Source organism: Trachypithecus francoisi, unplaced genomic scaffold (assembly GCF_009764315.1).
Source record: "Trachypithecus francoisi isolate TF-2019V2 unplaced genomic scaffold, Tfra_2.0 Contig01579, whole genome shotgun sequence".
NCBI lineage: Eukaryota > Metazoa > Chordata > Mammalia > Primates > Cercopithecidae > Trachypithecus > Trachypithecus francoisi.
The window spans coordinates 23,126,183-23,138,594 of record NW_022681442.1 but is presented as its reverse complement, the minus strand read 5'-3'; positions in this window follow the sequence as shown (position 1 = coordinate 23,138,594).

The following is a 12,412-nucleotide window of genomic DNA, read 5'->3' as shown; positions in this document are numbered from 1 at the left end:
AACAGACTTTACACATACTAAAAAGATAATAAGGGAATATTACAAACAAATGGGTATCTGTAGTGTGACAAACTATGTAAAGTGGCACATTATTTGAAAGGTGCAAATTACTAATATTTCTTCTAAAAATAATTGAAATATTTAATAGTATGCACCATATTTATATCTGAGAGAGAGAAAGATATTAAATAAACTAAATTCGTAGTTAAAAGCCTCCCAACAAAGAAAACCCCAGACCTAAATGGCTTATCTTGAAAATACCAACCCTATTAGAACTCCTCCAAGTAATGAAAGAGAGAAAATATTTTAATTTATTTTATGGGGCCAAGTTCTACTTAATACCAAACCAGACAAAGACATTACAAGAAAAGCAAATCACATACCAATCTCCCTCATAAATATAGGAACACAAACCCTCAACAAAATAGTAGCGAGTTTTATCTAGCAATATATTAAAACAAAATATTATGACCTACCCATATTTATCCCAAAAATTCAAGGTTGATTTAACATCTAATAAAAATCAGTGTGATTCGCCATACTAACATAGTAAAAAAGAAAAATCACCCATCTAAAAAGATGATGTAAAACATTTGAAAAGAGTTGACATCCATAGCCATGGTAAAAGGCCTCAGCAAACTAAGATAGGAGGACATCGCCTCCGATTATTAAAAGACTTCTACACAATATCTACAGCTATCATGTTTAATTAACATACCTGCTGAATAGTAATGAATACTCTTCTTGAAGTTGGGGGAAAACATTAAGTGTTTAATATATTTAATTAAAATATTTAATTGTTAAACACTTAATGTTTTTCCCCAACTTCAAGAACAGAGAAAATATGTTCACATTTTGTTATTCAAGGTGATTCAGCAGGACTTATCATCTCAATAATGCAAGAAACATACATAAAAACTGGTAAGAAAGAAATATAGGCCGGGCGCGGTGGCTCAAGCCTGTAATCCCAGCACTTTGGGAGGCCGAGACGGGCGGATCACGAGGTCAGGAGATCGAGACCATCCTGGCTAACACGGTGGAACCCCGTTTCTACTAAAAAATACAAAAAAATTAGCTGGGCGAGGTGGCAGGCCTCTGTAGTCCCAGCTACTCGGGAGGCTGAGGCTGGAGAATGGCCTAAACCCGGGAGGCGGAGCTTGCAGTGAGCTGAGATCCGGCCACTGCACTCCAGCCCGGGCAACAGAGCGAGACTCCGTCTCAAAAAAAAAAAAAAAAAAAAAAAAGAAATATAATGGTCTTTATAACAACATGATGGTGTAGAAAATCCCAAAGGAACTAAAAAATAATTCTGTAGAGTGCTGTAAGAAACATATTGTGGCTGTAAGACTAATGATCACCATAAAGCCTGTTTAGATATCTCGCTGGCCCTACACTACGTGTCACTTAGCAACATCATGCAACCTGACCTGGGAATTACAGGACCTCTATAATAATGGGACCTAAAAACCGTAGTTATCCTAGAGACAAAGCTTCCCCAACACGGATGAAACTTTTATGAGCCTTAAAACAAAGCTTACCTTTACAAGAAAAGATTAACTTATTTTTATGAGAGAAACACCTGGTAACTGATCTGGCCTAAATACAGGTATAAGAAAGGTAGAAGAATCCTTCAAACTCTTAAGAAGTCTTCTGACTGAGACCCTCCTGGTCAGGAGGTCATCCGACCCCTGACTGTACTTGGCTCAGGCCACAGGTCTGTTCCTAGTATCCATCTTGTAGGAGCACTGACAGGATAAACTGCTTAAACATCAGACTCATCTTTGATGTGAATTAGACCAAAGGGGAAAAGTCCCTGAGGAAGTTGGTTAACCAGAACCGCTCAGGAACTCTGAATGTAGCAATAGTTATTAGACCTAATAAGTAAGTTTAGTCAAAGGACACAAGTCAATGGAAACAAATCTATTGTATTTCTTTATACTAGCAATAATAATTGGACACTAAAAGTTAAAAAGAATCATTTATAATATTACAGAAATTCATGGGATACCTAAATAACATGAAATGCATGTATATCTAAGCAAATATGTGTAAGATTTATAAGCTGAAAGCAACAAAATACTGATTTTAAAAATCAAATATGGCCTAAACAAACCCATATTCTGTGCTTATGGACTGTAAAAATCAGTATTATTAAGATATTAATTCTCCTGATTCTGATAATGCAATCATGATAAAAAAAATACTGCAGGATTTTCATAGATATCAAAAAGCCATTTCTAAATTTTATATGAAAAGGCAAAGTATCTAGAATAGGCAAAATAATTTTGTAAAGAAAGAACAAAGTCAGGAAACACAATTTACTTACAATCTATGTGATTTCCACGATGCCCTTAATGGTCACAGGAATGAAGCTGTTGAAGAGCTAGGGGGATTCTAAGCCAGCATAATGATCAACATGGTAGGACTGAATTATGTAGATTGAAGGGCCTTATTCACTAGAGGTGCACTGCTAATTTTGAATTGTGAGCATCTGCCTTGGCCCTAGCCTAGTTCACTGCTTAGATGTGTCCTTCTGGACCTCAGTGCTTTCACTCTGGCTCCATGGGTCAGTAACAGGTTGTCAGGCACTGCAAACACCTTGCAGTTTACCAGTGAAGCTGTATTTATTTGGGCTCTTCCTTTTGCCTTTCCACACACTTGTCTTCCTCAGTTGGTAGATTTCTACTATCATTCAAGGCACAGCTCAAATATCTCAAGTTATTCTTACTTTCTTTCCATTTAACACAAATTTCCCTATCATGTCTAGCTTCTGGTGAGGCCCTGGAACTGAAACTCAGTTGATGTGTTTCAGTTCTTCATAGCTATGAAGCCCAGTGGACCAAAAGTGAGACCAATTGCAAAGGTTCCCATCCTCCCTGTGTATCTTAACACTGGATCTACATACGTTATTAGAAACTAATGGTGCATTTCATGTTCTCCAATTGCCCTATACTAATGGTCTGCCTTAGGAGCAATTTGGGAAATTAGAAAGAACCACAATACAGAATATTCTCATTCCTCAACAGCTTTTACGTTATCAGGGAAATTTAGCTTTACCCTTCGAAAAAACAAGATAAAATCTCAGAGGATCTGAGAATGTGGTTGTGTGTGTGTGTGTGTGTCTGTGTGTGTGTGCGCATTTTTTTTTTTCTCATTTTAGTGTCTGTGAAATATAAATACCTTCCCAGGTTACCAGGTCCAAGATTAGATGCTTCATCATTTCCTTTATGCATGTAAAATAACACATTCATAAACGTGTAAAATAAAGTCCCAAATTTAAGAATGCAACTTTCAATTTTACCCTTAATGACTTTGCTTTTTACTACTAGATACAGCTCATTCAGAGAAGGAAACACTGGAGTACTGCTCTTTTGTTTGTTTTGTTAGATAGTCAGTACAAGTGCTTGGATGTAATAACAAATACACTCTTTTAGTACCAAGAAATAGCTGTTAATTTATCAACTCTGCATTATTATGCTTAATACCAGTGTCATGGACCTTCATACCTGGAATTTAGTAAAATGATGAAAAAAAAAGTATGATTCAAATCTGGGGAATGCCTTATTTGCTCAGGGCTAAGAAATAGTAGGATATGTCATTCTAAACTTATATATAGGACACAATGATCTGTTAGCAGGTAAACCAATTAATCACCAGATTGCTTCATGTTCACTGATTTTTATTCCTATCACTCCAATCTCTTCATAAGCATCATCTTCTATTATTCCTGCATACTTTATGTCAATCCATTTTTTCACCTTAATTCTCATTTCACATTTGTCTTTGGGTTAGTGTAGAAACTAGATTTGTATTAGGTTCTGGATACTCTTAGAGATTTCCAAACACAGAGAGCCTGAAAATTTACTTCAAAGGTCTCACAACATGGTGGTAGAACCAGACACAACACACGCACATTAAACAATTGACGGATAATTTACAAAGCAACTGTCAACAAAACAAAATAAGGCACTTGAATATGTAAGTATGCCAATTAATTATGACTTTATGCTATTCTTGTTGCATTGTTCCATCATCATGTTATTCCATTCAGAACATTACATTTTCAAGTAGAGTGGATAATGATATCCTGCAGAGACACATGTGGCTTATCTTAATAATAATTATTACATTATTTCTTTTATTTGTACAGTAAATGATTATTAAAACAAATCCTTAATGAGTTGAAACTCATAGTAATTCATCTCCAGGTTCATCTCATGTAGAGCTCTAAAGATTCATGAATAGTGATGGGCTAGAGTTTTTACAAAACATGCTTAGTGATTCCTTGGATAGAAGATGTTATTTTAATATAAGATTACTATAATGAACCAACTCCTGAGTATCAACAGACATTCACAGACTCACAGGCACAGGTAATGAAGGAACTGTACCATAGTGAATATTCTGTATTAGAGTTTAATTACCAAGGCAGGAACTTGGGCTTTGATGATTTTTTAATCGAAGTTAGAATGTTTTTCTAATTTAGCATTTTTCAGTTAAAAAAGCTCATTAACCACAACATTCCACCGTGTAAAAGATCATCCATGTGAGACGAAGGTTAAAGATATGAGAACTACATTTTTAATACAAGCCATTGCTAGACTGTTACCTTTTTCCTTGATGCTGATATTTCTCTCACACAATAGATGGTGCCTGGTGCCAATGTGTCCTAACTGTGCAGTAGAATACTAACCCTTATTGCCTCCCCAAAACTTAGGAAGACTCGGCATCACTGTACTTGGTACTAGGGCTGTTTTGGTTGCTGCCAACTCTGAGAGATGAAATTAATCCAAGAAAACTCAAGCCCAGTCTAGTGCCTCAAGGATGCAGAGAATCGATTACTTTGATTACAAATGTCTAGGTCCTTGTGTTACCAGTGGAGGGTCTTGACTAGGAGTTGTCCAGGTCCATGGTGTTTTGAATAAAGGATGGAACAGAATGCACAAAGTAGAAGAGGAATGAAATGCAGGAATGAAGCAGCGAAAGCAGGGATTTATGAAAGTGAGAAAGCACTCCACAGGGTGGGAATGGGCCTGAGCAAGCGGCTCAAGGGCCACGTTGCAAAGTTTTCTGGACTTTAAGTACTCCTTGTGAGATTCTTATCAGCTACTCCTTATCTGGATGAAGGATTTGTCTGTGACTAATTAAACACTGAGGTGAACTGGCACCCTATGCAGATAATTGGACCATGGCCAGTCGAAGGCACTCTCCCTTTCCACCAGCAACATGGTAGAAGGAGGTGGGTTGTAGGGAGAGTAACCTTTGATCCTTTGTTACTTGGGGTGGGGAGACGGGGTTTTTCCTTCTGGTTGAGCTTTAGGAAGTTTGTGTTAACTGGCCTTAAGTTTTCTGCCTCTAGACCCTATTCTTCTGTCTCACCTGAGATTTGACATGATGACCCACAGCAAAGTGATCTAACCCTCTCCACAACGAAAGTCTCAATGCCCTGGACTATTGGATCTCTCTCTCTCTCTCTCTCTCTCTCTCTCTCTCTCCACCCATCCATCAATCATCTATCTATCATCTATCTCTCTATCTATCTATCTCCTGTATCTGATTCTGTGGAAAAAAATGATATTGTATATAGAAAGGAAATGAAGCATGAGTTAGTTTCAAGATAAAATAAATAAAGGAAGAGAAGGATGAAGAGAAGAATGGAAATAAAGTGGGAGCAAAAGGAGAAAATGCTTACCAGGAAGAGATATTAGTCACTAAAGTGTCAGTGAAAGTACGGTCTGGGATCTTTGCTGCATGAACTCTGCTTTCATTCATTCTTCAGAAAAAAATTACAGGAAACCCAAGGTTTTAGAATTTCATTAAGGATAACTTTCTTTCTACTTCATTTATTCCTTCATTGATGCTATTAATGTTATCATTAAATTGAAAATAAAATATATTTCCACCCTATTAGACTTGTTTTAATGTTTCCTAAACACAGTCTTTGAATATTTGATTACAAGAAATAAATAACTGCTATCTGGAGAGATTTTCCTCACAATGAAGAAAATGGCAGGGGTATATTTATAATTATGAAAACATGCCCAATATAATTTAAATACTCAAGAGAGGTATAATTTTATGATTCTATATGATGAGGAGTTATTAGAAATAATTATCCCTTTAATCTTAATAATCACTAGTTATTTTATGGAGATGGATTGAGAAATTTATCTGGAGGTTTTGCTTTAAAATGGCCAGATTCAAACAGCTATAAAATGAATTTTGGAGGCTAGATGCAGTTGGAGCTCATTCAACCAGCCCATTTCCATTATAATGAGATTTATTTTTAAGTAAGGTGGGGGAAAAAAAGACCTGTTACCATGAGTCACCCGATCCAGCAATTGCTGTTGTCCAATGGTGAATCATTATCTATGGTAAAGCCTAAAGGGTTTTGGTGAGACTGGTCTGAAGTACGTATCTAAGGAGGCACAATGATCTCAGTGCCCCTTCTCTCCATCCAATCTTATTTTTCGTTTATTTTCTGTCAGGAATAAAGATCATTCGGCCTACCTACTCATCTTCCATTGAAGAGTAAAAAGAAAAGTGTTTGTTAAGTGACTAGGCAAGGAACAGAACTGACTAACAGATGGTAGTTGAAGGTACACAAAGACTTTTGAGCATTAACTCAGTTAGCAAATTAGGGATTTTTCCAAAGAGGAGCTGACAAAATAAAGTACAGCCTGAGGAAACTGGAAAGCAGCTTGTATGGGCTGTTTGAGTCTCAAGTATGGAAAAGCACCTTTTTCCTTCTATCAAAACCAGAAAAGTATATTTTGGAGATTCCACCATAGCTTCTTAATGTCACATCATTTGGTGCTAAGGTTCACTGTCACTTATCAAATTACAATTGCTCAACTGACTGCACTGGTAATTAAACCATGGGGGAAGTCAAAATTCTAGAGAATACAACAAGAAGATATCATGGCTTCTACTAAGATTTTTTAAATGCCAGCTATGACCAAGAGAAGTCTTACAACTGTTTTCTCTGCTATTAATTTCCGCTTTCTCTCAACAGTCCTTTACCCATCCTCTGTGCAAGGTGAGAGATTGCCATCCACCAGGGCAAGATAGTAGACACATGAGTTAAAAAGAATAAAGATGGGCTGGGCACGGTGGCTTACGCCCGTAATCCCAGCACTTTGGGAGGCCGAGGTGGGCGGGTCACGAGGTCAGGAGATCGAGACCATCCTGGCGAACATGGTGAAACCCCATCTCTACTAGAAATACAAAAAATTAGTCAGGCATGGTGGTGGGCACCTGTAGTCCCAGCTACTGGGGGGGCTGAGGCAGGAGAATGGCGTGAACCCGGGTGGCGGAGCTTACAGTGAGCCGAGGTCGCAGCACTGCACTCCAGCCTGGGCGACAGAGCAAGCCTCCGTCTCAAAAAAAAAAAAAAAAAAAAGAAGAAGAAGAAGAAGGACGAAAGATGAAAGATGAGGACAAAGGCAGAAGGAATCTGCATTTGCATTATAAGCATTTTCAATTATTTCCATCATGAGTATGCATTCCTGTTTTGTACTTATTTTCCGATATTTGAGTGTAAATTCTTTTGATAAAGTTAAATCCTCTTTTAACTAGTGCCATAGGTCAATGAAGAGACTGCTTGGAAATCCCGGAAGCCATATTTAATGGATGTTCCTAATAAATATCCAGAAACAACTGAGACAAATTTTTGTATTAAGGGAGGGGTAATATGTAGGAAGAAAATGGAGGAGTTGTAGTGGCTATTGAGTTCAACAATAAAATGCGAATAGAATCTCATTTGTCTCCAAACTCCTTGAGACTAGGAATGTTACAGGTAGTTAGACAGGCATGAGCAGGGTAGGAGAGGGCTCTTCTCCCCCACACACTGGGAATGTCAGGCGATGAATGGACAATTATCACACTGCCTCTCTAAAAATGATAATTCCGCAGCAAGTGCCAGGGTGCCAGGGAGAGACAAGCTCCTGATGTTCCACAGCTGTTACAATTAAGGTGTTAAGTGAGTACAGATGCCAGGCAGAAGCAAAGTCCTGCACATATGTGTTAAGAGACAAAATGGCAAAGTAGGATCTTTCAGGGACACTCCCCCAGAAAAGGGAAGAAAGCCTTAGACGGGCATGTGTACAACGTCCTAAACACACTGAGCATGCTCATTTCCTAAGGGTGAGCAGGGCATTCTGCCTGCAGGCAGCCCACCCTACTGGAAGAATCATAGGAATAGGGTGCAAGATAGAAGCCTATAAAATCCTAGAATCATGGTTCAACACCACACTTGACATTCAGGTGCTCACTTGGGTCTCTTCCAAGTGAATTTTCCTTTCTTTCCTGTTCTAAAGCTTTTTAAAATAAACTTCCACTCCTGCTCTGAAACTCACCTTGGTCTCTTCTTCTGCCTTATGCCCCTCAGGTGAATTCTTTCTTCTGAGCAGGCAAAAATTGAAGTTGCTGCAGACCTGGATGGATATGCTGCTGGTAACTCTGATACTTTCCACTGGTAACAGGAACAGTTTTATCACTGCTTCCCAAATCTAGCACCAAAATTTAGCATTGAGAGGGCAACAATAGATGTCTGCTGAATAAAGTAATGACCATATATTGAATTAATTACACATTTCTATGTACATTTTTCCAGAATACCAGGTATCTTACCTAACTTTAGTGGGTTTTTTAATAGATAATAAAGGCAATATATATCTCCACTCAAACGGTATCTTTATTTTCTCCTGCATATACTTACTGGGGTGAAAGTGACATACTCTTTAAGATTCATTGAACTCAGGCAATTAAATTATGCTGGGTTTTTATTAGAAACTAATTTAGCCAATATCCCTGGATATTCCTCTGAAAGGTCTCTTACGTAATCCTTGGTTACTGTCACATCTTTGGAAATATCAAAGGAGTACAGAAAATTTATTTTAAGGGAGGACACTGTGTGATTGAAAGAGCTACCCAGAGAAACTACTTCAGGTATGACCTGAGACTTCTAGGAGCCAAACACCAGTAGATAAAACAGATAGTCATCACACTGCCTTCTATGGCAGATGGGTCTGGACACTATAGTTAATTGATTTTGATTAGAAAATTACACAAACTCTAGCAGAGCTGAACTATTCAGAGTAACATAGAATTGTCTAATTCTTGCCTCAGATTCTAATTCGTAAGGCTTCCCCTGCACAGTCAAATATGTAAGTTATTAGTCAGGGTTCTCTAGAGGGATAGAACTAATAGGATATGTGTAAATATGAAAGGGAATTTATTAAAAAGAACTGACTCACACAAACACAAGGTAAAGTCCCACAATAGGCCATCTGCAAGTTGAGGAGCAAGGAAACCAGTGGTGGATCAGCAAGTCTCAAAATCTCAAAACCAAGGAAACCTACAATCCAGCCTTCAGTCTCTGGCCAAAGGCCCAGGAGTCCCTGGCAAATCACTGGTGTAAGTCCAAGAGTCCAAAAGCTAAAGAACTTGGAGTTTGATGTTCGAGGACAGAAAGTATCCAGCATGGGATAAAGATGAAGGCCAGAAGACTCAGCAAGGATACATTTCTATCTTCTCCTGCCTGCCTCACTCTAGTTGTGCTGCCAGCTGACTAGACAGTGCCCACCCAGAGTGGGGGTAGGTCTGCCTCTCCAGTCCATTGACTCAAATATTAATCTCCTTTGGCAACACCCTCACGAACACACCCAGGAACAATAGCTACATCCTTCAGTCCAATCAAGTTGACACTCAATATTAGCCATCACAATATGTGTGTGTTAAAAGAATTTGACAAAGTATTTGTCCACATATGTGTGTAATTTTCCCAAGAGTATAAAGTATAAAAGTTTTAGCTAAATGAGAAAAGAGCAAAGGAATTGATAGCCAATGGTTATAAATATTTAACAGATTTATAGCAAATGAATGAGTCAATGAAGACTTGTTCCAAAGGTTCTTGTTTGAAGCTTGTAATAAGTATGATGATAAATCCTAGCTCAGGTCTGCTTCATACTTTCCCTCCTTCTCTCCTTCATTGTGAAGGCCTTGATTGAAGTAGTTCTTAGCCCTCTCTGCCCCTGCTCCCAGAAACCAAGAACAGAACTTTGTTTAATACAGAAACATATTCATCAGTTTTTTTCTTAATCATCTTTGTTCCCAGGAAACAGTCACTAAAAGAAAAGAAAGAAGAGGAAGAGAAAGGAGAAGAAATCAAATTAGGATCAAAGTTATTTGTTGATATTTTATATCTAAGAGGGGCAGAGTTTGCATAAAAGCAGTAGGAAAGTATTTGGATATAGATGAAAATAGCTTGTTGAAGTTGTGATGTAGAAGATGCTACGGAGTCACCTAAGAATTCAGCTATTAAAAAAATTATAGTAAAGCATGGCCAAGGGAAACAAATCTTTCAGATAATAAAGTGACAGATGTATCTGGTTAAAAGTGAGTTAAAAAGAGCTTCAAAAGTTTATATAATGGATTTAGCATTGGTGATTTATTCATGGGTGCTTAAGGCACTTCATTCTTCTGATTCTACTAAACAGTAAACAGGAGGAAGGGTCAAATTATTTTACAGTCAGAGTGACCTAAATATTGATCATTAAAAATGGATGTCAGTCCATTGTACTGGAGTTACATCCTGGGGGCTATTAGGCTTTGGCCCTCACAGCAGTCTGGGGTTGATCAAGTGGATTTGGCTGATTTTAAAGAACGTGGCTTTGGAGTCATGTGGCATGTAAAGACAAGATATTTTCTGAAAAATGCATTGTTAGGCTATTTTGTCTTTGGGTGAGCATCACAGAGTACACTCATACAACTCACATGGCATAACCTACCACACACCTAGTTTCATGGCTTAGCCTCTTACTCTAGCCTATAAATCAGTACAGTAATATGCTGAATATTGTAGACAATTGTAATGCAATCATAAGTATGTTTGTCCCCGAACACATATAAACATAGAAATAGTATGGCAAAAATATGGTATAAAAGATAAAAAATAAAAAGGTAAACCGTGCAGGGAACTTACTATGATGTAACTTGCAGAACTGAAAATTGCTCTCGGTGAGTCAGTGAGTGAGTGATACGTGAATATGAAGGACTAGGATATTACTGTATATTACTGTACATTACTGTAGACTTTATAAACACTGTACAGTTAGGCTACAATAAGTTTATTTACAAAAAACAAAATAACTGCAGTACGACATTACAATGCCTACGTTGCTAGGCAATAGACATTTTGCTGTTCAATTGTTATCTTATGGGGCCACTATCATATATGTGATCTGTGCTTGACCTAAATTTCATTATGCACTACACAACTATATTTTAATATTTAAAATACAAAATAGTCATGATTTTTCATGACTGAACATCAGTCCCTTGAGATCATACTACACATGTTAAACAGAAGAGACAACAGACCCAGATAAGACACTGTTAGTCATTTCATAGCAAAGAATGAGAACAATTTTTTTTCTGGTTTTTGTGTGACAGAGGATTTTACATTGCATATTATGGGGAAGAAAAGAACATTACAGTTTGATTGAAAGATTTATAGCCTGTGCGATGGTTAATATTCGGTGTCAACTTGATTGGATTGAGGGATGCCTAGATAGCTGGTAAAGTATTGCTTCTGTGTGTGTTTGTGATAATGTTGCCAGAAAAGATTGACATTTGAGTCAGTGGACTAGGAGAGGAAGATGTACCCTCAGTGTGGGTGGGCACTATCCAATCACCGCCAGCATGGGTAGAAAAAAGCAAGGTGGACAAAGGTGGGATGTTTGCTTGCCTAGTCTTCTCGCTCTCTTTGTTCTTCCTGTGCTGAACACTTACTTCTGCTCCTCCTGCTCTCGAATCTCAGACTCCAGGTTCCCTGGGACTTGTATCAGCAGCTTTGCTGGGGCTCTTGGCCGCAGTCACTGTTGGCTTCCAGTTTTGAGGCTTTCAAATTTGCACTGAGCCACTACTGGCTTCTCTCTTTCCCAAGCTTGCAGATGGCTTATCCTGCCTTGCTTTGTAATTGTGTGAGCCAATTCTCCCTAATCAACTCCCTTTTATATATATGTGTGTGTGTGTGTGTGTGTATATATACACACACATATACACACACACACACACACACACACACATATATATATATATATATAGCCTATTGGTTCTGTCCCTCTGGAGAACCCTGACTACTGAAATTGTCATTAACTAAACAGATTTGCAGAGGTCAAGTTTGCAAGGATTAACTGTGGGTTGGCAACAGCATTTTCTTTTGACATACTAAGTTTCAGATTAGCTGGATATGTTGAGTTAAACATTAGGCATAAGAACATAACTATTAAAAAGGGGGCTTGGAATAAAGTTGGAAATGTGGGTCTCTACTAAAAATACAAAAATTAGCCAGATGTGGTGGCATGCACCTGTAGTCCCAGCTACTTGGGAGGCTGAGGCAGGAGAATTG